Source organism: Platalea leucorodia (genome assembly GCF_965183815.1).
Source record: "Platalea leucorodia genome assembly, chromosome: 4".
Taxonomy (NCBI): domain Eukaryota; kingdom Metazoa; phylum Chordata; class Aves; order Pelecaniformes; family Threskiornithidae; genus Platalea; species Platalea leucorodia.
In genome coordinates this window covers 25,293,835-25,321,754 of record NC_138826.1, presented here as the reverse complement: position 1 = coordinate 25,321,754, position 27,920 = coordinate 25,293,835, and the positions used below count along the sequence as shown (strand labels likewise).

The window sequence follows — 27,920 nt, the reverse complement described above, 5'->3', positions numbered from 1 at the left end:
CCCATCTCCCGGCCTCCCCCGTGACCGCCCCGGGGGCTGGCAGCACCCCAGCGCACAGCGCCGTGCCTCTGGCCGCTGGGAGCGGGGTCTCTCTCCCTGGCTCTCGGCATGTCTGGGGCAGAGGCGCTGGGCCCCCAGGGACCCGAAGGCACTGGGGCATGCATGGGGGATGTCCCCTCCCTTAAAGAAATCGAGCAGCTCCTGAACACCGGACGGCCCTCCTGCAACCACGTTGATGAAGTATGGCCTAATCTCTTCTTAGGAGACCTGTAAGTACAGCTTTACGGACACACCTCTGCCATACATTCTGTCTGCTAGTGTGCCTCATAGGTGCGGCTTTAAACAGCTCATAGTTTTGCTACTTGATGTCATTTACCCTGCAGACAGCATGGTTTCTGAGATAAAATTATGACTAAGCTGGTACTCGCTTCTCGGTTAGCCCTTAGAAGCAATTCACGGGCTGACGCCCCAGCAAATGGCTTGGGAGATGCAATCGCAGAGCTTCTCCTGCTCTGTGAATATCTCTGCACCCATCTCAATTTGTTTGTCTTTGTCTTTTCCTTAGAGTAACAGCTCACAACCGATTTGTTTTGTGGAAGATGGGTGTGACCCATGTTTTAAATGCTGCCCATGGCACAGCATACAGCCACGGAGGCCAGGACTTTTACGGAGCGACCATTGATTACTATGGTGTACCAGCCCATGACCTCCCAAGCTTTGATATAAGCCAGTTCTTTTTCTCTGCAGCACAATTTATCCACAACGCCTTGAACACGCCAGGAGGTATGAAATTATTGTTGGTCGCATTTTTATGCGAGTTGGCAGCCTCTCATAACAGGTCATCTCCAAAAGCTCAGTGGTGGACAAGTCAATCCATGGTCTCCTGCCAGCTGCTGTTCACCTACACAGTGGGTGGTGGGAGGAGGGAGCGTTGGGTACATGTGTGTAGCTCTAACTAGGTCCCAAAAAGTTGACGTGAGAAAAAGGATGACCAGTGCAGGAGAGAGACCAGGACAGAGAGGAGAGGAGGCAGAGTAGAGAGAAAAATATCTGGAAGGAAAGGAAGGTTCAAAAATGGAGAAGCAAAAACGTACATTTAAAATGGACACCCTCTTTTGAGACCCTCTTAGGACAACTGTATTTGTAAGAACAAATTAATAAAGAGACAGAAGTCCTGATTTCTACAGCCACCAACCACATGAGGAGGCTCATATATTGCAGATGAGCTTTTTGTGTGAACAATGCCTGCAGGCCTGTGCCCCCAAGGAGAAGATTTACTTTTACCCAAGGAGATTTATAGCATGTTGCGCAAGCGACTGAGCTGCTTGGCACTGGTGCAATAAAATACTAATTAACCTGTATTACATAAAAGACCATTTCTTAGCATGAGTAAACTGGCATTAATGGAGCTGTCTCAGTCTGTATCACAAGTGCTGCCTTCAAAAGAGAATTACAGTCGCAGCAAATTGTCTTATTATGCAATGGTACTAGGCCAGACATTTTTCTTGGTGGCTAATGTGTTAGTGCCATCCTTTCAGGCTAGATTTTGGCATTCTTCACCTGAGTAAGCCCCTCTGAAACCAATGGGTCTGATTTTCCTCTTGCTCACAACAGAAAAACTTAATTACTTGCCCTCATTACAGAACAACCCTCATTACAGGGTTTTCTTTGATTTACCAGTGTTTCTGAGGTCAGGTTGGGATCTCATGGCACTTCTAATACAAGTGAGTGTAACAACTGAAAATTAGACATAATTGTTAGCAGTTCATGTGATCTATCGCAAGGGCAGGAAATACATCATGTTTGCAGTGTTACTCTGACCAAGCTAGAGAAGGCAGAAGGGGTTTGCCTTCCCTTTAAATTAAACTTAATCCACTGTACTGCTTCTCTTCTATGGTAATAATTTATTTTTTTACATTTTTTAACCAGCTAAAATTTTGGTACATTGTGCAGTTGGAGTAAGCAGGTCAGCTTCCCTAGTCCTAGCATATCTCATGATAAATCACCACCTCCCATTGGTTGAAGCCATCAAAACAGTGAAGGAACATCGATGGATTTCACCCAATCGTGGCTTTCTGAAACACCTGCGAAATTTGGATGTTCAGCTACGGCAAAAGAAGGACGGCTGAAAGGGCAAACCCATTTACATTCACTTTTCTGAGTTTCAGCCTTCATAGCCATTGTGCTTATACAGCTTCCAATGATCAATGCATGTTGAAAAAAATGAAGAAAATTATGCATCAAAGAAAAAAGTCAACAGAAGTGTAAATGGATTACTTCTGATAGCTCCGTTCCTCCAAGACCAGCACAGCCAACATCAGCACCTTAAGCACTGTGTGCTGCAGAGCTGCTGTGCCTAGTGTGGTGCTACCAGATGACTCCACCGGAGTGGTTAAGATGGACCGAGTTTGTTCTTGGTTTGTACTAATGCCAGAGGCAAGTTCAGTAATTGCCTCTAGCTGTACCATATGTTTGAGTCCCCTTTACTTGGGAGTACATAACCAGCTTCCTTGGTTTGGTTACAGTTCTCATGTGCATGTTCTCCTAAGAAAAGCTTTTTGTGTTTCAGGCCTGGTGATGTGGTGAGGGCAATTTCTTAAGAGCCCAGGTACTGCTACAGAAACATTCCTCTTTCACTGATCTGCTAAATATTGCAGTGCTACAGAAAGCTGTGACAGCCTGAAGACCCATACCAGCAGAATAAACTTCTGTGCAGCTCTCTGCAGTCTCTGGGTCAGCAAACCCACAAACCTTTTCTTGTGTAAATATGTTTTCAGCAAGATAATGTATATTATGTAGTATATTGAGGACATTAAAAAAAAAAGATGTCAAATCTTCAAAGCATTTTGTAAGCCTGAACTTGTCAGTTCACTCTTCCTCCAAATTATCCCAAATCAGTTCTGCATAAGTGGCTTTGAATCATGCTTAGTTTAACATCAGGTAGGAACTTAGTTAGCTTACATCAATGGCTAGTTAATTGATACTAATTAGTTTTAAGCTGTTTTGAGGATGTCACTTTTCCTGTCACCAGTTAATCAGTACTTAAACCAATATGATTTTTAATACAGCAACAGCATTTGAAATTCATGCTACCACTCTGCCTGAAAATTAGCTTGTTACCTTGTGGTGAACCACGAGGCGATAATCAAATCTATTTTTGCCCTGTGCTACTGGTTTGATTTATTGATTAGCTGACCTTATAAACCTTCCCTGCCAGATTAAGTAAATACATTTCAGCTTGTTTGTTTGCATTTGAAGCATCAGTTCTGATCATTTTCTTCTCTGCTGGAAGAGGCTTGCAAGGTTATTAGAAGACTTAAATAGTGGTGACTTGTGAGTTGAACCTCTCCTTTCCCAGACCCCCTATCCTCCGTAATTCTTGGAGAGGTTATGACGTGAATGCTGATTCTGCCTAGCACTTATGGGAATGTAGAAATCCCTCCCTGTTTCAGTGTACACAAATGCCTTGCAGAATAAGCATATTTAAGATCCTTTCAGAGGTCTGTGTGACTGTCTGTTCAGATTTTCCTAAATCTTGTCAAAGAGCTCCACTGACGAGAGAAAGAGAAGACATTGTAGTGTAAAAAGATCAAATAGAAAATCACATTTAAAACCCAACAGTGCTAGGACAATCTTTATACCTCACAAAGCAGCAGAGTGGTGGAGGAGGAGCTGGGTTTGCTTTGAAGTTCTCCATTAGAGTTAATAGGGATTTATATGAGTTAATATTTCATTATAATTTATACTTCATTCACATTACAGTAGATTTTAGTCTGGAAACCTTTTGAAGACATGGCATTGAAAAATCTGAAATTCATGTGAGTGAAATAATGCATCTTAATGGCTTTAGGCTGGGCAAAATTAGATACATGTGAGCAAGATTAATGGAACCTCCCATCAGGATAATGCTTTGCGTGCCCCTGAACATCTGTCCCACAAAGCCACAGCTGTGAAAGCTGCTCCTGTTGTAAATTAGTACCTGCTCTCAAAGATACTGCTCATCCTGGGAGAGTATTGTTTCACCAGGGTAGAGAAGAGAACAGTACAGAGCGAAGCTGAGTCAGTATGGCATCCATGCCACCAATGACATGGTAGCGATCTTGTACAGCAAGACTTACTTACCCCAGTGGACAGAATGAATTAGTTAGAAACTCTTTTCAAGGGCACTGGAAATCACAGAAGTGTTTTTAATCTGTTAGTGTTGCCTATATTCCCTGCCTGCCTGTATTGCTCCCTTCCTTATATACAGCTTAGCTTTGGCTCCAGGTCTGCTCAGGGAAAAAGATTCCAATCAGCATGAGCAAAATTGTTAGAATTAGTCCTATAACTTCATAAAACAGAAAGCATTGTCTGCTGTGATGTGCTGAAGGAAAAGAGACCTTCTCACCTGTCACTTACACTATCCATAGTTCAGGTCATGATGTGACATGCCATTAGTTCTTCACTATTTTCCACTATCAGCAGGAAAACTTGTATTTCAAATATAGGTTTGGCAAGTTAGACTAAGGAACCAAAACAAAAGAAAAATATTGCCTCACCAGTGGCACTTTGTTCAGAAAATGCACACCTGTCAACGGGGTCTACACAACTTGGGTGACTAAAGGCACTGAATGTTAACGCCTAACTGAGGAAGGGTCCCATTTTCAAAGATATTTAAGTACCCAAAGGTAAGCTGGGTACCTGCTGAGCTGGCCAGAGCACCTAGGCTCATGCAGCGGTGCCTGCATACCCTCCCAGGTGCCCGCAGGAACCGTCAGCCCGATGAGGAGCCCATTACCTGCCATCTCCTCTGAAACAAACAGGCGTGCAGGCCTTCCTGCCCCAGGCTTGCCTTATCATGGGGTCTCTCCTCAATCTGTTCTTAATTTCTTTATCCCTTTTCAACTTTTTTTTAGTGTTTAGCTGAAGAATGCATCTGACAAAGCTCACAGCAGCGTGCATATGGTTCAGGAACAAGCTCCTCCCATGGGAAAGGACTATGCTAGAAAGAAGAGTTAGACCTCCTCTGAAGAGGATCTGAAAACCAATTTTTTGTTCTTTTGAGCTACCTTACCAAGTGGGTCATGAGGGCTAGTGCCAGCTCGGCAGAGGCTGCAAGTGTGTATCTGTGAGCAGAGAGCACAGTGAAAGGGACTGTCCCAGCTACAGCTATGGCAGACTTAAATCTGCTTAAAGCAATTACAAAACCACAGTGTCACCTGAAGGGAGCCATGTAAAATTCCAGTGGAAACTTCCCTTAATTTTATTTTCGAGTACAAGAACTGAGGGCATCAGATGAAGTCAGTAGAGGTCAGGTCTGACACAAGAGGAGAAGGTTTAGGTGAGCTGTGTAACGCCTTGCCACAGGATGCTGCAAAAGGTAAAAGCCTGTAAACGTTCAAGGGGTAACTGGAAAACTTTATGGAACAGAAATCCATTGAGGGTTACAAATACTTAGAAACTCCATCCAGATCTGGAAGCTCATGAGCTGCAGCTAGCTGGAAGAGTGTTAGATAGCAGTATAATTCATGCTTGTGCGCTCTTGTTTTCTGTAGGCATCCACTTACAGCCACAGTCAGATGCAGGATAGTGGGCTCGATGGACCTTTGGTGAGGCCCAGGACAGCTGCTCTCATGGTCTTTATTTTGAACTCACCCCTAATGTGAGCTGTCCCCTCTTTCCTGGTAGCTTATTATTAGAACTGGGTCACATGAGGCATTTGGGACTGTGTCTCGGTTGCATTGACCGACATTCCTTTCACGGTGAAAGCTCTGTGCTGGCAGGCACAGCAATATAGCTTACATGGGGAGAGGAGAAGTGTTTTTTTGCATAAGATTTGCTTAATGCAGACTTTTCATTTTTATGGCTGTTCCCCGTTCCATCAAGGATGTAGCCCTGAGCTAATCTGGGGAGGCGTCAAGACGCGTGCCATATTTAGAGACAGCCACCTGCTTGGGAACATCAAGCGGTAGCAAAGAGCATGCTTCAACAAAAAAACTCCCCTGCGGATTCTGCAGCAGCGGTATCCAGCCGGCTCTCCCCTGCCTAAATCTACGTGTGGCCACCAAAGGGGTCAGCGCCTGAAGCCGGTCAGACCCCATCGGCCCAGGAACGCTCTGAGCCTGGCGCTCCCCCTGCCCAGGAACTGCCAGATATTTTGGACAGCTGCAAGGTGGAATTAAATCACGTGGGTGAAGAGTGGCCTAATCTCTACATAGGCAATATGTAAGTGTTATTTGAGGCTGAGCTATTCTGAAGGGCTGGGGAATACAGTACTTGCTAACATATGCTGTCCAACTACTTTATTTAGTTAGCGTTGTTAAACTTCGTTGCCTTAAAATAGACTTAAGATTAGCACAGAAGAAAGCAAAAGGACTGTCCATTAAAGAAAGAACCTACAGAACAGAATAAAATTAATTAAAGAGAGAATAAGACTGTCTTTATTGCTTTGCATTATCTTATAATTATTCAACATATCGATTTTATAAATGCCACAACATTTACAGCACAAGACAGACTCATGATCCTGGGTAGCCTTAAAATTGAACTATGATTGGTTTTTACCTTTTTCAGTTTAATTTTAACTAGAATCGAAATGTTCACATAAAAAAGTATTCTAATTTTTGTTGTTTGTATGACAACTTGATTTGCAGTTGAAATTTCTGACAAGAAAAATATGGATATTCTGAATGACAGCAGACTTCACTGTTTATTTTGCAAACTTATGCGGGTGGTTGTTTCACTCTGGAGCATGGAGAAAGCACACAGTCATCTGCACTCAACAGGCCTAGTGCCCAATATTATACCAAAACAAGTTCTTTACACCACCAGCAGGTTGCAAACTTGTTGGAATATCTGGAAAGTACAATTACAATTATTCCTAAATGAGAGAGGCAGGAGGAACTAATGATCCTTTGGCTAATTGCCCATTGATTACAGCTAAAAGTGGACATTCTTTTAGCTATGAAAAAGGAAAGCCTAAAAATTAGCTAGATGACATTGGGGAAATAAAACCAGATTGTGTAAACACAGGTTACAAATTGCAGCCTAAGCTCACCGTGTTCCTAATCAGGAGCCTGATGCCCTGCAGATGAGGCCTGGGTGCAGCGGGTGGCTGCCCGCTGGTAGGCACTGGTAGGCAGCCAGAAACACGGCTGTGCTGGTCTGGCCCTGGGTGGGCAAAGGCAGAAGCCAGGACAACATGCAGTACTTCACTGAACTGCTTTGGTGACAAGAGTGGGAAACCAACCTTTGCTTTTCCAGTTAAACCTCGTAACTATACTTGGAAATTAACATTTTACTTTATTAGAACCAGTTGGAGAAATAAGGATTTGCAGAATTGAGCCCAACAGGTAGTAAAAGCACAGTTTTGAGACTCTATAAAAATAATCACTGAAATGGTATTGTCTTAACACCATCATTTGCTTTTAGACATTCTTCTAAGTGCAGTTTTAAGACTTCCTTTTAAAATCTGTGGGTATATATGCTCCAAATTATTCTTGCGTGTTTATTTTCAATTGCATTCTGTCTCTTGAAAAAAAATGGTGGGGAAAAACATGTATAGATAACAGTGTGTACATGTAGTAAGGAAAAGAATTTGGGGAACATTCAGCTAACAGGAATAAAAATGTAACCAGGTTCATTTGCTAATGCAACAGCTGATGGCTAATATTGAGGTTAAATACAGAGAGTTACAGACTGCAACCAGTGAAACTGGAAGTTTATCAAGTGCTATAGAGGGAATGTTCTTTATTCTGCCAACATCAATAAGACAAATATGAACAAACCTGAGAATAAGTTTTCATGGGTTCTTTCTGAGGTGGAAATGGGGAATAGAGAGAGGATTTGCATTTAGGGTCCAACCCAATACTCAGTGAAGGCAATAAACAGAGGATGTTTCTGTTACTGAGCAAACCCATGCCAGCAGCAGGACTTGTGCCATAGCTAAAGTAACCCAAAGCAGTATCATAAATTGTCACTGCTTGTTTCTGTGGAACAAGTTATGTGCAGTTTCTGAGGAACTACTTGGAAATTAAAGATCAATCTCGAATTAATGCTGTGTTTTATAAGAAATATTTCACCTTATGACTTTATCAGTAATTTGATGATCAGCCACTTTAAACAAGTTAAATATCCCTAGTAAAATAAAATAGGGATGGCTGACTTCACACATGATGTCTTTCATCCTGAAGGACTTTGAAGTGGTCAACAAACTGATTATTAAATATTTGTCTGGCTATCAGCCATTGCTGATAGCAATTGCTTGGCCAAGGCCAAGACCCTTTGGGTTGAAAGGTAAAATATTTTTAAAAGTGCTACATAATAAGCCGCTGAGGGCACAAGATGTACAATATCTTGCAGAAGTCAAACTTCATGCTGAATTTTAAGCAGGCAGGCTTATCAACTGGAGTTTAGCCAAATTAGCAAGGCTAATACCACTCCAGCAAAGAAACATTGTACAATTACAGGCTGAGGCAAAATGATTACAGGCTATGCTAAAACCTGAGTGTGTTCTTTCAACATACATATTTCAAGTCCAATTCTAGGAGGACCTGAGCTACCTCATGAAGTGAATTTTTGTAAGGTGTTTGGGCCAGTAATTCCCAGTAGTAAATAGTCAAATGGAGCCTGTAACGCTTGCTAAATTTGCAGGAAGTTATAGGCAGGAAACTGTCTTTGCAGAAGTGAAGTAACTTGGAATTCTGCACTTTCCACATATATTTCGAATATATTCAGAAATCACAACCTTTTACCTTTCTTTTACTACATTACTCTTTCTTACGCAACATGTCTCAAAGTGTGGTGGGCACTGGGCTCTACAGACAGGAATACATTACAAGGCAACAAGATACCTTGAGTTGCTTTTTGTCGTGAGCTTTCATACATGATTCTCCACTGCTCCCTAGCCCACAACAAGGAAGACCTGATGAGGCTTGGTGTCACCCATGCACTGAACGCAGCACATTTTGCACGGGGAAGAAAAGGAGACCAAACTGTCCATGGCCAGGAAATGCATCATTATGGAATACCTGCAGATGACTTGGTCAGCTTTCACCTCAGTGCACATTTCTGTACTGCCTCTGAGTACATTCACAAGGCCAACTGGTGAGTCCCTCTCCTGGTGGTAAGCTGCTGCTCTTACACAGCACTTTCATTAAGCAATCACAAATTACTTTAGCAGCACCTAAACCGCACTCAACCACTTGGGTAAGCCCAATTATCCGCTTAAATACATTGTCTCCATTGGCAGCTGGGAGGACAGCAGGATCCTGAAAGATTAGGAGTAACCAACAAAACTACGTACACATCAGTGGCAAGGATCACACGTGGTCTATTGGTAATCAGAGTGTATCTTCTGTAGCAGGACAGGAAAAAAAAGCAATTATAAAAGGGAATGATGCTGTATTTTAGTGAGTGGGGAGAAAGTTCTGAGCTCTCAGTCAGAAACCACTGATTTTTTAAGTTTTTCTGTATTGATTCATCAGAATACACAACACAAAAATTGTTACTTTCTGGTTTGAGAAACAGCCAAAAGCTGCAAAGAGCTATCATAGAGACATGCCAATTGGCCATTTACAAAGCCTAATGCCGTGTGTTTTCCTGTCCTTCTGGACTCAGATCTCTAGTAACCAAAAGTGGTTCTTGATTTATGAAAGGGATAAATGTAATACCCTGGAGGCTACTTTATCTCAGCTGCTGTAAATTGGATCTCTCAGAGATGAGATGAGATGAGATGAGATGTGAGTGAGGCAGAAGTACGAACTTATGCAATCTGTGACCATGGCACTATTCCGTACAGCCTGGAACAGCACTGCATGTATTCATTTTTATTTTGAAGGGAAAATCTTGTTTCACTGTATTCTTAGAAAAAGCAGATCTGCTTCCCTTGTGCTGGTTTACTGTATGATCTTCTGTCACTTTCCTGTAGGCAATGCTATCCAAAGAGTTATCCAGTAGCGAGCAATTTCATCAAGCTGCAGGATTTAGATATCGAACTGAGATACAGTATACACCTATGTAAACTCTTAAGAAATAAAAAAAGATTAAAGTGACAGGGAAGAAATGTCAGATAGACAATCTGAATATGAGATAAAGATGAAAGGAACATGATCTAAAGCTTTGGCATCAAACCTATCTTTCCTCTCTGTTTAGGGGGTAGAGGGTTTCTGAATTTCGTATACTCCAGTCACTCCTCAGTCATTTGGTTAAATGGAGGCAACAAATGTGCTAGATATTCCTCTAGGATACATTCCTGGTTTGTTGTCCATTCTGCCCATTAAAACTCATAAAACTCAACTCCAAGAGAAAACAGGCCCCTATTTAAAGTTAAAGCTCTGAAGGATATCCCTAGACATAAAAAGATGCTAACCTGTTTTGCTGCATTGGGATCAGCAAATGAAAAGGGAGGAAAATGTTGTAGTCCAACATGTACAAGAAGTCACCCAGATGGGGGACAGAATTTTCTTACCCTGGTGACAATAGATGCTCAATGGCCAGGGACTTTCCAGAGGTATCTTCGTCCCACCATGCCCTCTGCCCAGCTCTATCTTAGCTTTATGGGCCTGAGATTTGCAGCAAATGTAATAGATTTTCAGCCATAAATTAGCCTTCTCTTCATGCTCAGAATTCCCCATTCCCACAAAAATTCTTTACACGAACAGTGCTGTGTTTGCAGGGCTAGCGAACACATAAAGAGCCAAGTTCTTTAATTTTACAGGAATATTTCATACCTTTGTACTGGTCTTCTACCCTACTCTGCTTGCTCAGAAGACAGGTTTCTCCCAGTACCCTGTCTTCTGTCAATATCTTGCAAAGGCATTCTGCATTTCTGTGCAAGACAACACAGCGCACCATCGGAACACCAACACTGGGGCCAAATTAATCCTTGGGGAAACTCCCACCAAAAACCAGCAGTGCAACCCATGGCTGAATTCGCCTTCCTATTTCCAAACAGAGAAGTCTGCCAAGGACGGTATGGCCTAAGAGGCATAGAGAGCTGGCAGGCTCTCAAGTGTCAAAATAGAACCAGCATCGCCGGCCGCGTACATCCCGTGCTTCGCAGGCGAGACACAGACAAGAAAAACAATCAAGTTGTCTGGTGGAAAAAGCGGCTTCCCAGGATCGCTCTAGCCATGGTGTAATTGTGATCAATCTGCATTGGCAAGTATCAGCTTTCCATGTGTGTTTCGCCTAACGCAGGCTGCCTGCGGAGAGCAGCTCGGGCAGGCTGATGCATGCTTGTTATCGCCGGCGTAAATATCTCTGCCTTGTGTTATTGTGGCACAAAGCAGCTGGACCATTTGAAAATCATTTAAAAAGCACTATAAAATTAGGGCTCCAGTGCTCTTATTTTATGACTTTCATGAGCAGCCATTGCCTAGAGAGAAATTATCCTCTTTATTTTCAAGGCTAAAGGTTCTTTTAACATTCATCAAAATCAAAGTGCACCCTTGGTAACACATTGAGCTGTTACTTATCTAGTACAGACTCTTTACCTTCTGCATAATATCACATTTGAGATCTCAGTTCTTCATATACAACTCATTTCATTGTGTCTGCTGTTGTTTTCACCAAGTGAATTTGCATAGTTTCAGGAGAGGCTGGCTGATGCCCTGAAACATATTCTTTCCATAATTCCTAATTTTTTTTTAATTTCTAGAACAATAGCCCGGAGTGTTTTTGTTACTGATCCTTCTATAAAAATGGTCAATTACCTCTTCTGGCAATGGATTTGCACAGACCAATTAAGCACCGTAAGCGCAAGATTTTCAAGGGCATAAATAGTACTTAGGTGCATAACCTGATAGACTCCCCTTTCTGCCTTTGAAAAATCTCTCCCCCATATATAAAAGAGAAAGTCTCTGATAATTTTCTTTTTTTCCATTCTTGTTTTCACAGGCAGCTTCTTTACTAAACTCAGGAAAACGGTGAGTGAACCAAAGCAGCATGACAAAATGCAAACAGTACAAAGGGAAAGCCATTCTTTTTAGAAATGAAAAGAAGCGCAGCTGTATCGACCATCCTTAAAGCTCAGATCTGAAGGGCTTATGAAGAGACACTGCATGCAATCCTCAGCCACAGAGGCTGCAAGTGGGGAGTGGTGACGTCCTGCACATCCTCTGTCCTGCAGCTCAGGAAAACCACTGTTTTCTTCTGTGGTGTTTAACCTGCCTTACATTTCTGTAAGAGACTGGTCACCTTATTATCCAGACATCAAATACAGACTGGAGATAAACATTTAGAAAGTCATAACCTTAGCTCTGTTCTCATGATTCCCTCTTTGGCCAGGATTTTGTCTTTATTATTTCCTCTGGGCATAGCAGGCTGCATTCCTGTGCCAAAAGGTGGGACGCTCTCAGAGCTCTGGAAGGGGGGCTGGTTGTGTTAATAGATCCCGCTGTGAAAGCATGTGTAGCCACGCAGAGGAGCTGTAAAGTCAAAATGCAGCATCCTGCATGGAGGAGATATAACTGGCCAGGAGGTAGGCTGCGGGTATCTGAAGAGAGCCTCACCACCATGCCAGCACCTCTGCTAGCAGAGGCAGTCTGAATTTTCAACCAGAGAGGTCTTGCCTGTCGTCACCCAGTTTGTAATTCATCAACAGGATGCTTAAGCTAACGAGATGAGGGGGGACGAGATGGAGTTATTTGGTGATCACAACTGTTTGTGACCCTAGGAAGGCAGAAAACAGGACAGGCGTGATTAGCAGACCCTAGCACAGTCTGCCATCACCACAGATGAAGAAAGTGGGACAGGCATTTAGTAAGTCAGGATAAGAAAGCACCTTAGCTCTGCAGTATGTTTTTCTGTTCCAGTAGTCAGCAAGCCAGTAAGCACTTTCCTGTGTCTGACGGTCCCAGAAACAGAGAAAAGGGCTCAGCTGAGCTGACCTAGCTCTGGGCTCCTGCATTTCAGACCAGATTTGATCTTTTGGGTTAGGACTGATCCACCCAGTGTCAGCCATTACTTGTGGCAACGGTCAAAAGTAAGGGGCAGGAGAAGAGCAGAGTTCTGTGTAGCCCTCTCAAGACCTGGTCCAGCACCACATCTGCGGTTGTCTCAGCTGTGCAGGAGCTGCCTCCCTTCTGAGCTCCCTTCTGCGCATATGCTTTTTCCCTCTCAGGTATATACACCTCACTCAACAGACCAGAAACAGAAAACTCTGCAAAATCCTTTCCACCCAGAACTTTCAAATTCCTAGACAGCCCTGATTTGCCTTTCTTTTGGGGATAAACTACCTGTGCTGAACTGTTTCTCGCTATTGTCTTCACTAAAAAAAGATGGCAAATTAACATTTGAAGTTAATGCTTCAGTGCTTTCAAGCATCGAAGGGGAACAGATGTCTATAGAGTGTTGTTTCCCCCATACACACATACCTACTAAAACCTCAACGTGTAAAGGGTATGTGCGTGCTCACCTCATGTCCAGAGCAGGATTAAGCATACCCTGGAGGTGCTTTGACCTAGCTGATCAGTTGTTGGAAGCCTGGCAAAAGGACCCAGGTTGGAGGATGTCCTGGATGAGGCAGATTCAAAGTCATTTTGTGCTCTGTTAAACCTATTCATTTTCAGGAAGGTTTAATCTACTTCTGAATAGCAGGTGGGACCCCATAACTCAGAGGTGGGCAGCCAAAGGGCGAAAGAAAGCTTCTGGATGCTGACAGTGCTCTTGTGGTGTTGCCAGCAGCCGCAGAGCTTCCATCACTCGCTTTGCTTATAAGATGAAGCTGATTCCTGCTGCTAACTGCAGAACCACGCTGGGAACAAAGTCATTTTACCAAAAGGAGCAATAGAAGGAACAATACCTTAAAAAGCCAAGTAGGATCAGAATCCTGAGGGAGAAGGTGTAAGGGCACTGGGGCAAGGGTGTTTCTATCATTAGTTGTTTTTCCTCATCGTTGCAGCAGTTGAAAGTTGTTTTAAACATTTTTCTTTTGCTTCTTCACTCCTGATCCCTTGTCATCCTCCTCCTTGCTGTCACTGTGAAATGAATCTTGGGTCATAGTGACAAACGTATTCCCAGCCTGAGAAGCAGATGCTGGACGTTTGGTTCCCATGTTTCATTCTGTATTTAGTAACGGATATTGTGGACACCTCATTCACAAGACAGTCGGAAAAGGTGCCAAGGCAGGTTAGACCTGAAAGTCTAGCTAGTCAAGCATTCTCCATCAGCCCAGAGCAGAGTCTAGGGGAAGACAGCATGAGAAACAAGGCAACTTTAGAGTGATTCTTCCAGCTTTTGACCTTCAATAGATTAGCTACTTCCTAAACCTCATGCTGCTTTTAATTACTGCAGACCGGACAGAAGGTCTAGTCCTAGTTAAAAAACTCCCTAATTGCCTCCCCCTCCACCACCCCCAACGAGCACCTTGCCTCCATCAGCTCCAGGGAGGTTACTCAGGCTGTGGGAGAAAAAAGAAGAGGCAGGATGAAGGGTGGGTGAGACGGCCGGCGCTGGAGGGGGCTCTGGGGTGAGCCCGCTGCCGCGGGGTTTCCAGCACGGCTGCCGTGGCCGTGAGGCTTTGTCCCCTCGTCGGACGAGCCGCAAAGGCTACTGATAAATCGCCTCGATGCTTCATTCTGTGGCGAGCTATGGGCAAGTCGGCAGCAGGCGCCGCCTCACGCTTCCCACCGGCTGCGGCAGCCGGCGCGGTGCCGCGGGGACACCTGGCGGGCAGCGGCGGCGCCGCCGGGGCCGGGACCCGCCGCCGGGAACGGGGCCGGGGCCGGGACCCGCCGCCGGGGCCGGGACCCACCGCCGGGGCCGGGGCCGGGGCCGGGACTGGGACCCCACCGCCGGGGCCGGGGCCGGGGCCGGGACCCCCAGGGCCTGCGCAGCGCTGCCGTTCGGAAATAACTCCTACCGGCTAATAAGCGCCTGATAATTTTCACTGATGCCCAATACCCTTTGCAAGTTTTCTTCCGTTTTCTTTCGTTTTCTTTCATTTTTTAGAAGGACATAAGGGAAATATCACTCTGGATGGGGAGGAGGCATAAAGCCTTCGATTAACTCAAAGCCCCCGACCTGTCTGATTATTGTAGATAACTTGATGTATGCCCTCAGGTCAATCCCAATTTAACTCAAACAGTACAGTTCACATTTTTCATCCAGCCAGCCAGTGCAGTTTCTTGTACATCCGTAACAGCTCCCTTTAAAAGCCAGTCGTGAGTATACTGGGTATTTTTAAATCATTCAAGATTGCTTTCTTCTGCCATCTTCTGGCAATATAAAAAATCACAGCGTTTCAGTAACAGCAGTGTTGCTGTGCTGGTCTAAGGGAAGGGCTGTGAGTAAAGGCGGTGTATAATTAGATCAGTTGGCATAATTGGAAAAAAATATAGCCTTCCTTGCTTATTTGAAAGCTTGATTAATTCTACCAGCTCTACCAGTTGATCTAGTAGCAGTGGCTCAGGGGTTATCCCAGGGCAAAAATGTCTGTTTTGTAGACCTTGTGTTTCTTGAATGTCTGTGACAGCAAAGGAGAGTTGGATAATATGTGAGGCTTTATCATTTTATAACAGGACTTCACTGAGTGTACCCTAAATATTTTTAAGAGAGTCCTTTTTGCCAGTTTTGCTCTCAGGTCTTCATAGTTCCTTGACAAAATGCATCTCTGTTTCCTATGAAACCACAGGAAGATCTTGTCCGATAGGCATGTAAAGATTTTCTTTCTACGGCAACAACTATTTCTTTCTGATCTGTCAATGTAAACACCACAAATCATGCCAAAGCACCTTGCATTATTTGCTTAATTCTAAAACAAAACATTTTCAGTATTTTGTTAAGAATTTAAATATTTAGATGATAACATTAAATTATGGTTTCTGGGTTTTTTTCCCCTTTTCCTGCAATCACACAGAGGTTCTTTGTAAATGACTACTTGTGATCCCTACTCTCCTGTCACAATAGCTTTTCCCACATACTTTTGCTAAAAATATGAAAGTAATGTATGATAATTAAAAAAGGAAAGAATCCAAAAGGAGAAAATGCCAATATTTTTCCTTAAAATAAACTCGAAATTCAAAGCCAGTGAGAAAAAAAACACTCAAAAAATTCCAGCCTGCAAAGAGAACATAAATAAAAGCTGTTCAAAGCTTTGTTCTTTTTCACTAGCACCAGCAAAAATGACTGCTTGGGATGCCAGGCATTGGAGAGAAAGGATGTTAATGCTATTTATAGCTCACGGATGGCTCCCATTACCATTGTACCTGAGAAGCTCGAAGTCCTTAATGTATTCCTGCTCACAGCAACTTTCTCAAGCAAAGGACAGCCTTCCCAAGGCTGTGCTGGAGGCACTGGGGTTTGCTTTGGGAAAATGGACTGTTATATTTGCAGCCTGTTCCCAAACTGTCTATTATAAACCGCCTCCAGCAGGCACAGCCTCCAGAAGGCTGCACCCCTCCCTGCTACCTGTGCTTGACTCACCCTCTTGGGAGCCATGAGGCTGCTGCTTTGCTGGAGGCTCTTCCTCCCTCTATCACCCTACCAGCTTCGGCATCGATCTGCAGCCCAAACCAAGCCTCAGCAAGAAACAGCATCAGAAAAACAACAGCATAAAACCTGACAAGATAAAGGTGAAAAAAAAAAACCTTCAAAAACTTGCTGGCACATAACAACCTTTGCTCCTACCCTGCCTGACCACCTGCATGACACAGGTGGCATCAACATGGTATCTGGGGAGTAGGGCAGCATCGCACTGCTGGCTCCTTGCAGAGACAGTGCAGCCACAGGGTCTGGCAGGGAAACTCCTTCCCACAAGCCAGCAAATGGCAGGACAAGCTCTCCCAGTGACCCTGGGACTGGACATCTCACAGAGCAGCAAGCGTGCCCCCCCACCCGTGGCCCCTCATCCATCACACCCTGGAGAGGTGGCTGCACACACCGCTTTACCCACACCCCCTGACTAGGCAGCTCCCTGGTTGCTTGTGCTCTACTTTGCCTGGTACCCCAATCCCAGGGAGGAGCAACAGGAAAACCACCCCCAGTTTTATTTCTTCAAATTCAAGGTAAGAAATTAGGAGCAAATATTCATGAGACACATAATCAAAAGTTTGCAAGAGAAAGTAAACCCCAGTTCTACATCTTACTATCTCCTCTTAGCTGTTCTCATACACCATCAGTGGTCAATTCCTTTGATACAAACTATCACCCTACTTAAAAGATGACTTAATAAAAAAATAATTATTTTTGAAGTCAGCAATTAAAAAAAAAAAAAAACTAAAGAAAAAATATCCTGCTCTGCCCCAACAAAGCTGAGAATGTCCCTTGAAAGCTCTGTGATTTGCCTGAAAAAACTTAAGTGCCAAAATAGGTCTTCCACTGTAGAGTTTTGAAGTCTCTTTGTTCTTGATTCCACTGCAAAGAGTTTGTACAGTTTTGTCAACCTTAGAACAAGGTGCCTTTCTCATATGTACCCTTTCAAGCAAGGCAAGGAAAGGAGAGCACTTCACTGCTTATGTTAAAAGTGCAGGGCAAGACAGACAGCTCAAAGATACCACTGCCAAACGATTGAGGAATATCAAAACCCCTTTACTTGTGCTTTCAAATATTCTGAAATCTTGCAAGCTTGACAGCTTTGTCAATTTTGTATTGACAGCAGCAGTCAGAGAAAAATCATTTGAGGAGTAAATCAAGGAGAAGAAAAAAAACTTTAATCCACAGTCACACAAATCCATACAGCCTGCAGAAGGGCAAGTGCTTTGGAGCCTCTTTTAATAGCAATATATTAACATCCTTGTTTGTCTTTCCTGAAGCTTGCAAGACATTTTTCCCCCCCTCTTTGAGAGTCTGGTCTCTTCGACATCATTTGTGTCAGAACTTCCCATAACTTACACCTATCGACAGCCTGTGACAGCAATGAAATCTCAGCGCAGCACTGGCTGTGACGGCACTCACTGGGCTGTTATCAATATCAAGGTCACTTTGTTTTTCTTGCTCTTGCGGGAGCTCCTCTGCCCTCAGGGCACGGGCTGCCCAAGGAAGCTTTCTGTCTAAGCTCCTCACAAGCCACAGCCTCACTGCTCCATTACTGGCGTTATATAAGATTAGAGTGAAGTTTCTACTATTAGAAGCAGTTAGCTGCATGGTGACTGCATGCTCTCCTGATTATAGCATATAGCACAGTTATGGCTGCTGGCAGCAGGACTTAAAACTACAGCTATTTTAATTCAGGGAGAAGCATGAGTGTAGTCGAGATGTGTCAAGAAAAACAGTAGATTTCAGGGGTTTTTAATTCCTAGCAGTGGTACCCTGGACAGGAGTGCCCCAGAAGACTATAAAAGGGAAAAGCATCACCCTAGGCTAGACAGATATCCACAGCCGAGTCGGAAATTATGGTAGGAGCCTGTGGAGGGCAGCGCTGTCTTGCTGGGGATGGTGCATTGACTAGCTCAGAGATGCCAGCTGCTAAGGTAATACTTCTTTTTTTATCTCCTTTGAATCTGAAAGCTGTAGATGTAAAAGCTCTTGTCCTGCCACAGCTATGGCCTGTCACTGCAAGCAGGAATCCCCGTTTTTCCACCCTCCACCCCTATTCTCCAAGCATCCTTTCCTGCAGCGTTAGGCCTGTGCGTGGGCAGGTGCCTCTTCCTCGGCTGCGCGGCTCTTAATCAGGGCTTGGGGGAGGCAGGCTAGGGCTGGGGGGCTGGAGGCAGCGTGGAGGTTCTCCCCCCTTGGAAAGATATGGTCTTGGGAAAATACGTGCGGATCAGTTACACTGCAAAGGAAAGGAAATGCTCTCCAGGAGCACTTCCATGAGCTAGCAATACCATCCTCTCCCCCAAAACCAGCAAGGCACAGGTGAAGCTCCCCCACTAGCCTGAATCCTGCTGGCAGGGCCATGAGCCTGGCTCGGCAAGCTCTGCCGCTCCTGGGGGCTTGCGCTGTCCCAGGACAAGGGTTGCTGTGTGACCTGGGATAGGGCTGCTGGAAGGAGCTGTGTGAGAGCCAGCGGCGGGAGGCCTCGCTGGGGCTCCCCACCTCACTCAGGAGCCCCTCTGAGCTGAGACACTCGGGCTTCATCTCCACCTGCGCTACCTCACAGCTCTGCCCCTGCCTGGCCAGGCACCCCCTTGACTTCCCGCTTCACCTGGGACCTGCCTCACCACCGCGGGCTCTCCTGGCTGTCCAAACCCCTGGCTGAGGCTGGTTACCCTCACCTGCCCTGCCCTCTGACCGCTCCCGCTCCTGAAACAGCCTCGCGTGTCCCTGCCGTCCCCAGGTGCAGCTCCCGTGGGGCAGCGGCAGGCTGTCTCTGCTCAGCAGCAGCCCCTCCAGCCCCACAGGCAGTCCTGGGCAGGGACAGGAGGGCTCACAGAGGAAGAAGCCTTTTGCTTTCCAGCCCAGCTCAGGCTCCTCGCAAGCAGAAGTTGGTACCTTCCAGCTCAGTTTGGAGGAGTCAGAGGGCCCCATCATAAATGCATCAGGACGGATGTGAACGGAGGTGTCAGGAGGGAGACCAAGCGGTGAAGAGGTGTGAAGACTCAGATTTTCTCCCACCCAGTAAAACATGGCTGCCGGCGCAGGGCGAGGGGCATCTGCGAGCTGAGCTGAGGGGGTAGCCGTGGAGGAGGCTTGCAGGGCTGCTCCTGCTCCTTCCCGACACTGCGGTTAAAGAGAGGGCTGTGTTTTCCAGAGCCCTCGATCTGGCATCTTTCCCGGGTAGTAAATTCTCTTAAAAACTGAACCAAACAGAGCTTTAATTGTACATTCTGCTTTTCTCTTCACTCCGGAATAATGGCAATGGCATTAATACAGTGCTGCATTGAACACGTACCCACACTGAGGCCAAGGGACCGATTCTGCTTTCCATTATTCAGGGGCACTGCCTCTGGTGAGGCAGATCAGGGTTTAAACAGCGAGCAGGAGCAATGAACTTCTACTGTTCCCTGCTGTTTGAGTGTGGGCAAAATAAAAGGCCATAATATATGACGCAGCCAGCCAAGAAAGCAATATTGCTCTGCCATGTGCACGGTCTACACCGAGACGAGTCCAGGATCTCATTTCTAAATTCCCATAGGTGCCTCATTTAAACCATCAGCCATAACCTGCTTCTCATTTTCAATACCACTTGGTATTAGAGCTGCAGTGAACTGCTGGTGAGAGATTCTAATTCCTGCAAACAAGCCCCTGTAGGCTTGCAAGGAAAACAGAGAGTTCCCCTCTCGGTTGCCTGCTAGGTTCCCATCTGGCTGTTTTAACTTTGCTATTGCTTTTAAATGTGCCTGTTTCTGCACACGAGGCTTTCAGCTCTACCTCAAGAGACTCCTGGGTTCTCTTAGCATCAGATTCTGGCCAAAATGTAGAGACACAGATTGGGTCTTCTTAACAAAAAGGAAGATCAGATTTCACATTACAGTATCTGAAAGATTAATTCCACTTACATGATCATTTCCCTGTGAACCACACTTCTTTCCATCTGGATTTTTCCATCAGGAGGACAAAGAGCTGTAGTGTTAAGCACTACCTGAGAGAAAAGAGCAAGGAGTGTAAAAGATGAGTGCAGAGATGCTTGCTGAGAGAAAAGAGAAGAAGAAACAGAGTAGAGAGCAATTTCAAATGCATCGAGAGGCTTTTTTTTTTTTTTTTCATGTGAATTATATTCTGATCTCATGCTTTGGTATTTTGAACCATTTAGTTTGTCAGGTTTTGATTCAGGGAATTTAGGCTATTTTGGCTGCAGGAGCTTTCTGTATCATGTTATTGTTATCTAGTGTTTGCGTTATTGTTGTAACCAGAAGTCCAGCCAAAATCAGTGCCCTGCTGTGCCCGAGGCTATCAATAATCTCATGTAAGACCTTGTTATTGAAAGACACCTGCCCCCATCTGGGCTACCACAAGCAGAGCTGTGCCAGCTAGGAAGGTGCTAGCAAAAGGGACAGAGGAAAGATGACTTGGGGCACCCAACTAACACCCTGCCACAGACTCCTCTTGGGACTTCAGACAATCATTTAATCTCTCTACAGCTCAGTTCTGTCTTTAGGAGACAAGGTAACAACCACAGCAAAACGGCAAGAGGCTTTCCCCCTGTTGCAGAAGTGAAAATGAGAGCTAGGTGAATAAGTGGCTGCTCAGTTAGTTTGTATTCATTTTTAGTTAAACAAAACATCTTTTTCTCAGCCAGGAACAAGCCACTTCATCTTGTTTTAATATTTTAAAAGATTTTATGCAATGCTAAAGTAAAATTCCAAAACAAAAGTAACTTTGAATAGAAAAATAGAAATGGTAATTTTTTTTTAAATAACAAAATGAACTATTTCAAATCTACAATATTGGAGTGTTTGTATTTTTTCCAGAACTTTGCTGAGTTTTCTTTGACTGGAATCTGCAAATACAACACAAATCTGTTAAATGCTTTAGCCAATTCAAGTCAGTGGGGGTTGTGTGTTTTTTTTTCTTCTCTTTGCCAGAAAAAATCTTCAGCAGAAAGTGGCAATTGTTTCCAGTGTAGAAAAAGACAAAAAAAAAAAAAAAAAGCCTTGCAGACTGTAGTAGTCAAGTGGCTGGATAATATCAGTGAGATACAAAGCTCAGCTAGGTTGTTGTAGATGAGGTTCTGGAACGATGGAGTCCCTCGGGAGCTGCACCCAGCTGCACGCAAACAGTGTGCGGAGTCACCCGCAGCCCATCCCGGGCGCTCCCTGCAGCTCGGCAATGCCGGCCCCACAGCCACCCGCAGCCTGTGCCTCCGGGGTGGCTCTGGTGCCCACCAGGGAAGTCCAAGCCTCCGTGACACCTAGAGAGGTGACTCAGGCTCCACAGCTCAGACGTGGAGCCAACCAGGCCCTGGCATTTGGGGTGCATCCCTGTGCTCTGGGTACCTGGGAACTGATGCTTAATGACAAAACAGTTTTAAAGCTTGTGCTACCTTGTAATCTCCCAGGGAAGCAAGGAGGTTAATACATCTGGATTGCCCTTAAAATCTCTGTCCAGTCTCAAATGTCTCCTATAGGTAGAACGCTTTTTTGTTGTTGTTGCTGTTGTTTTGGTTTTAACCAGGGGAAAAAAAAAAAAGGAAAGAATGATAGAAAGAAAGAAAGAATCATCTAATGAGATGGTCTTTAGGTACTTCCAGGCTACAGTTTAAAATAATCCTACCCAATTTGCATGGTCTAGATCTCTGCAGAAAACATTAGTGACCTTGTAAGACAGAAAATGTTTTTATCCCAGTTACAGGGGCTCCTGCGCTCCTGCAGTCACTGGCTGTTTCCAACTACAGCAGCTTCTGGGAGCCACCCAGAGGGAGAAGCTTAGAGAAATGTAATCAGTGGCAGCACTTTTGCTAGCTTTGCAGTACCTTAAAGTAGAAGGGGTAGGGTGGAAATCCTCAGCAAAGTCCCTGGCCTTCAATTAAAAAATTCATATTACTTTCCTCATTAGTCCAATCATCTGGTATAGCTATTTCCAAGCTTACCCCAAAAGCCCCGCAGAGCAATTCAATTTCAAGGCCAGCGCAGTGCAGGACGGAGCAGTGTGCTTGGGAGGAGCTATGCTTCATGTTGACACGAGGCGCTCACTTGTCTGGCATTAGCCATGTGAAGCAATGATGTTGACGCACTTTTTGGAAAGAGGACTGCTGTATGAAAGGGAGCTCTGTTGCAAAGCACCTCCCTGGCTGCAAAGGCTGGAGTCGCCTGCTAAGTTTCAGCAGCACCAAAATGACTCAGTTCTTGGAGAACCTCCTCAAAGTCAGGTCCTGAACACGAGGCCTCACAATGTAATTCTCTCTGCCAATCATCTCTTTCTCTCTCTCTGCTAATCATCTCCATTACTGCAACTAGCTGACAGGCTACAACAGAAGTTTAAAGCAGTGGGGGCTAGGAGAACTGAAAGTTTAATGTCCATCCACTTACCTCCACAACATCTGCAGCGATTGAGAGTCAGCCACACTCCTTGAAAATGAGCCTCTGATCTTATGAATCTCCTGATGTAGAAGCTGTATTATCTTTTTCTTGATTTCCTTCTACTGCTTCAGCTTAACATTCTGTGTCAGTGAAAGTACAAACAGGTCATCATGATGATGTTGGCAGTAGCTCTTGAGCCCAGTGCATGACTTCCGCAAGGCAGTAAAACTCGTGGGGCAATGCACAGTATCTTTTTCTGTGCTATTCTTCATGCTAATCTGTGCTGGCATTGCACAACATACTCCTTTACCAAGGCTCTTGGTGTTATGTTATCTGCCCTGAAAAATTTGTAGGCTTTTATCCTTATATTCCTCTTTACTTCCCTGCAGTTCTTTTCCTTCATCATTAAAAGTAAAACCAGTCAGCTTTTTTTCCATCTATCCCACCATTTTTATTGTGCTTTTCATATTTTGCCTATTAAGTAGTTACCCTAAGGAGACTCCCTTTTTAATGGAATATACAAAAAGCTATAACTGCTCTTAACATTTGTGGGGAGGAGGAGGGGGCAGGGGAAGCAAATTTAGGCTGAGGTTACAGAAATATATGTGGTGTGTTCAATAATATGCCTTGCATCATCTCTACTTCTTTTTCCATAAGCAACAAGATTCTCCCTTGCTTTCTGCTTATTCCCCAAATCAGCCTACACTGTTAAAAATAACGTACCTGGATGTTCAGACAAAGTTGTTGTTGTTGCTTTAGGAGCAACATCCATCTGGCTGCTGTGGGGCAGGGGACAGACTAGATGACTTCCAAAGGTCCCATCTGCACTTGTTTTCTAGAATTGCTGAGAAAATAAACCCAAACTCTAGATTTAGGCATTCAGGCATTAGACTGAAAGCTGATGCCACATCAGAACAAGCACCGGCCACCCCGCTTTGGGAAGAGTTCTAGTGTGTCTCCCACGTTGATTATGGCTTTAATACCAAGAAGCAACCAAACAAAGCTCATCAATGTTCTCTGGGGGCAAGAACAGCAATTCAGGATAATGAGATCCTGGCAGGAGAAACGCTCCTAAAGTCTCAGAGAAGGGACTGCTTGGATATCTTTGAACTCTTGCTCTCAGCTGAGCTCTGCTTCAGGCTGGACCAGCTGGCCTGATCTTCCTGGGTCTAAACCAGCAAACAACATGGCAAAAGGGATGTCCATATTCCACTGCATGATCTGTGAGGGAGCAAAACAGTCCTAGATGGGATTCTCAACCGGGCAACAAAGCCAGAACTTTCAGCTCTGTAATTTCCCAAAATTCAGATGCTCTTTTTTCTCACATCCCAGGCAAGTACCCTACCCCTCAGACAAGAGAAACGGCCTCTCTCTGGAGGCAAATAGCTATCACATTATTTATACAAAGTGGAACAGCTCCCAGAGGAGAGACTGAGACAGACAGATGCAAGTATACCAGTATAGCTGAGTGTTCAGGGGTATTCACTTGAGAGAGAGAAAAAACTAGTTCAAAGTCTCTCCATTTCTATTTATATATGTACAGACATATAGATGTGTACATATGCATGTGAAAATCCATTCATATGTATACATGCATGTATATGTATGTGTATACATGTGTTTAAATACATCCCTAGAAATGAAAGAAAATTGTATGCACATACATTTCATATACGTATACACATACACTAGATGAATATGTGTCTTACGTACACATCCTAAGATTTCCACCTTGGTCCTAAAAGCTTTGTAAGAATAAGTCAGTGCAATGATTCATTATGTCAAAAACTTTCAGTTTTAAGTAACCAGAATCAAGTGTGCACACTTTGGTAACTCCAACATAATGTTCCGGAGCTTTCCTGCATACACTCATCAGTGCTATAGTAACAGAAATAATACCTGCACCTACAAGGTTCAGCCACTGCTGCATTTGGGTGGCACAGGATGTTCTTTTTCAACAGCATTACTTGACAAGAAATTAGATCATATCATCTTATGCTGCTGCTTTCTCAGGGGATGAATTACATGCCTGTAGAGTCCTACTACAGAGTCAGTCCTGCTCTCTGGATGCTTTTAGCAACACCTGCAGGCCCTGCTGCACACACCAGTTATAATAACGTAATGCTATTTGGAGGGTAATGAACAGGACTACTTTCTAGGGAATATTATTTCTGTATGAAAATTTCCTCTTAATTCATTTCAGGAAAGCTGTCTCTGATATAGCCCAAGTGCGTGCAAGAGAGGAGCAAGATGCCCCACACCCGAGACTCCTCATCTCCGACTAGCAGTGCAGGGAGCAGAGCTTCCTATGAAACACCAGCACTATCAGACCTCCAGCGGCTCATTTGGTTCAGAGGAGGGTCTGATAATCATGTGGACCAAGTCTGGCCAAATATTTACCTGGGAGATGCGTAAGAACATATGGTCCTATCATTAAGCTGTTATCGGTCCCTGGGAGGAGGAGGAAGGGGTGCGGTACACTTGGGAGCAGCTTTTGAGTCTGGAAGTCTGTATCTTTTGCGATACAGGCTTCCAAAACTGATAACATAAGGAGTTTGGATGTCATGAAAAACATGACATACAAAATGGTGACTTACTCATGGTGTGTCTGAGTTGGGTTTTCTATATTCTGTGAACCAGAGTGGATTTGGCAGGGTAAGAATTACTTGTATTCAGGCAGAAATCCTTAAAGAACCCATCCCAACTCTGAGATTCATTATCTGCCCTGGAAACTGTGCTCTAAGGCAGCAGACAAGAGCACAGTAGCCCTCACACTCAAATAGGAGTAGCAGGATCAAGAACCAGATGGAGTAGGACCCAAATGAATTATACAATAGGGATTTTGCCAGTCTGAATCCAAACTTTCTTTCAAAGATGGTAAAACTGAAAATATCAAACAGGAATTCTCATGCAAATACCTTATTCTTGTGACCACTTCTATTTAATGCCATTTCCTTCTATTTGGATTACTGCAGATTACATAGATCATCAGCTCATTTTTCCCAACTCTTCCTCATCAATACATCAGTTAGGGATCACAGTTCTGTGGAATAACTTCAGTCCCAGTTTAGGGTGGGAAGGGGGGAGAACCTGGCTGGTGCGCATGATGCAGCCGCTTCATGTCCGAACCAGGAACGAGGTGCTGCTGCATCTGCATGGGTTCTTGCCCTTGAGACCCGTACACGCTATGAATAAGAGATTAGCTCTAGAAGTTGCTAAACAACTATTTAAAGGAAAATCTTAACTACTTTATACAGTAACCCATGTTTCCAGGGGTTAACTGCTGGGAGGCATTTGCTTAACTAACAGTATCCCACCAGCAAGTCTGTGCTCTTACTGCTCTCCACAACACCATATCACATTTTTCATGTGCAAAGCACATTTGCTACTCTGTAAGCAAGCTGCAGTTCCTGCATCCTTCCCTAGCAGGAGCAGGCACTAACTTTAAAGCATGCTATTTTAGCAGAACGTTAGGAGCGTTGCCAATGAGTCCTTCATGTCTTTCAACAGGTGGGCTGCTAGGAGCAAAACTACTCTTCAAAGCCTCAACATTACTCATATCCTTAATGCAGCAGATGGGCCATATAGCATCAACACAGGAGCCAAATATTACAAAGATCTGCAAATAGAGTACTACGGCGTAGAAGCATTTGATGATCCTTCCTTTGATTTAAGTATCTTCTTCTACGATGCTGCCAATTTCATAGGCAAAGCCTTAAACACTTCAGGAGGTAAGAGGGAGGCAAAGAGAAGCTTTGGGAGGAAGTTTCAATGCGAGCCAAATGGCTTCTCCTTGCAGTAACAGGCAGCCAGCAAAGCTCAGATTCAGCATACGGTTCGAGAAGGCACACGCAGAACCGCTGCGCGGAGGATGGGAGAAGGGTGCCTATGCCACGCGCTGCAGGGAAGGTGGCCGTGGCCAGGTCCCCAGGAGCTGGGGAAGGCTGGCTGCCCCAAGCCCAGCGTGGTGGGAAGAAGGGCCAACTCTAGGAGCAGAGCAAGAGGGAAGGGCAGAGGTTATGGTGCTGCGAGTGCTCCCCCACAGGGCCATCCCACAGGAATGGGCAGGATCTGTGTGCCTCCACAATGCACCTCGCACACCGGCACGGGCTCCAGGCCGGCGATCCTGCCCCGCATAGCGTAGCCCTGCTCCTGATGCACTCAGCTGGGAGCAGCGGCACTTCAGCGCTGGCTTAAATGTTTCACATGCTTAAGTGCTTCGCGGTACTAGAGCTTTATTTAGACTGTCTATTAAGCTAGAGAAGCAGCAGAAGTTAATGAACTAAGTCAAAACCTACGAGCCTGACCCACAGCCTGCTGAATTTTTGTCAGCAGAGTTTGGATTATGGCCTAGTTATCATAATTTCCATTTGTTCCAGAGTTTGCTCTGACTCTGACTGGCTACGAGATCTGCTGCTTTCACTGGAGTGCTTTATTAAATCCCCAGTTATAGCTCACACTGGGCTGCTGAGATACAGTAAATCATGAGTCCGTTTTTACAGGCAGACTATCCTACAGAGTTTATGGGACTTGTCAGTGATCACAGTCAGGGCTGGGCCAAAATTTTCTGCCAAAACTTTTTTTTTTTTCCCCACAGAAAACTATACTAACAAGTTTAGTCACAGAAAGCTTCTCCTTTCACAGAAAATTTCAACTATTTTAATCCGAGGCCTAAGTTAGATGCATGAGGTCAGTATGAAATACCACCTTGCCTGAGATGTATGGCATGATTTTAGGCTAACCGTCCCGAAAACATGAGTATCCGCTAATTGTTTTCCCAACTTGTTTCTAGTAGTTTTTGTCCTCCCTGTATCTCTCTCACTTTAGAAATGCTAATGCCCACTCACCTTGCTGTGCCTCTTTTTTTCTGCAGGTAAGGTGTTTGTTCATTGTGCCATGGGGGTAAGCCGCTCTGCGTCTTTAGTGCTTGCCTTTTTAATGATCCATGAAAACATGACACTCGTGGATGCTCTGAAAACAGTGAGTGCTCACAGAGATATCTGCCCAAATTCAGGGTTCCTCAGCCAGCTCCGGGACTTGGACATTAAACTAAACGAAGAGAGGAAAGGAATCAGAGCATCTGCTACCAAAGAGCTGTAA

General features: G+C 44.7%; 1 pseudogene across 1 annotated transcript; it reads left to right on the top strand.

Moving 5' to 3' along the window:
• The first annotated feature begins 108 nt into the window (after positions 1-108).
• On the top strand, positions 109-27,920 carry LOC309588946 (dual specificity protein phosphatase 13B-like; annotated as a pseudogene). Its single transcript has 5 exons — positions 109-269; positions 11,878-11,906; positions 25,024-25,231; positions 26,331-26,551; positions 27,694-27,920. The product of its transcript is annotated as a dual specificity protein phosphatase 13B-like (transcript).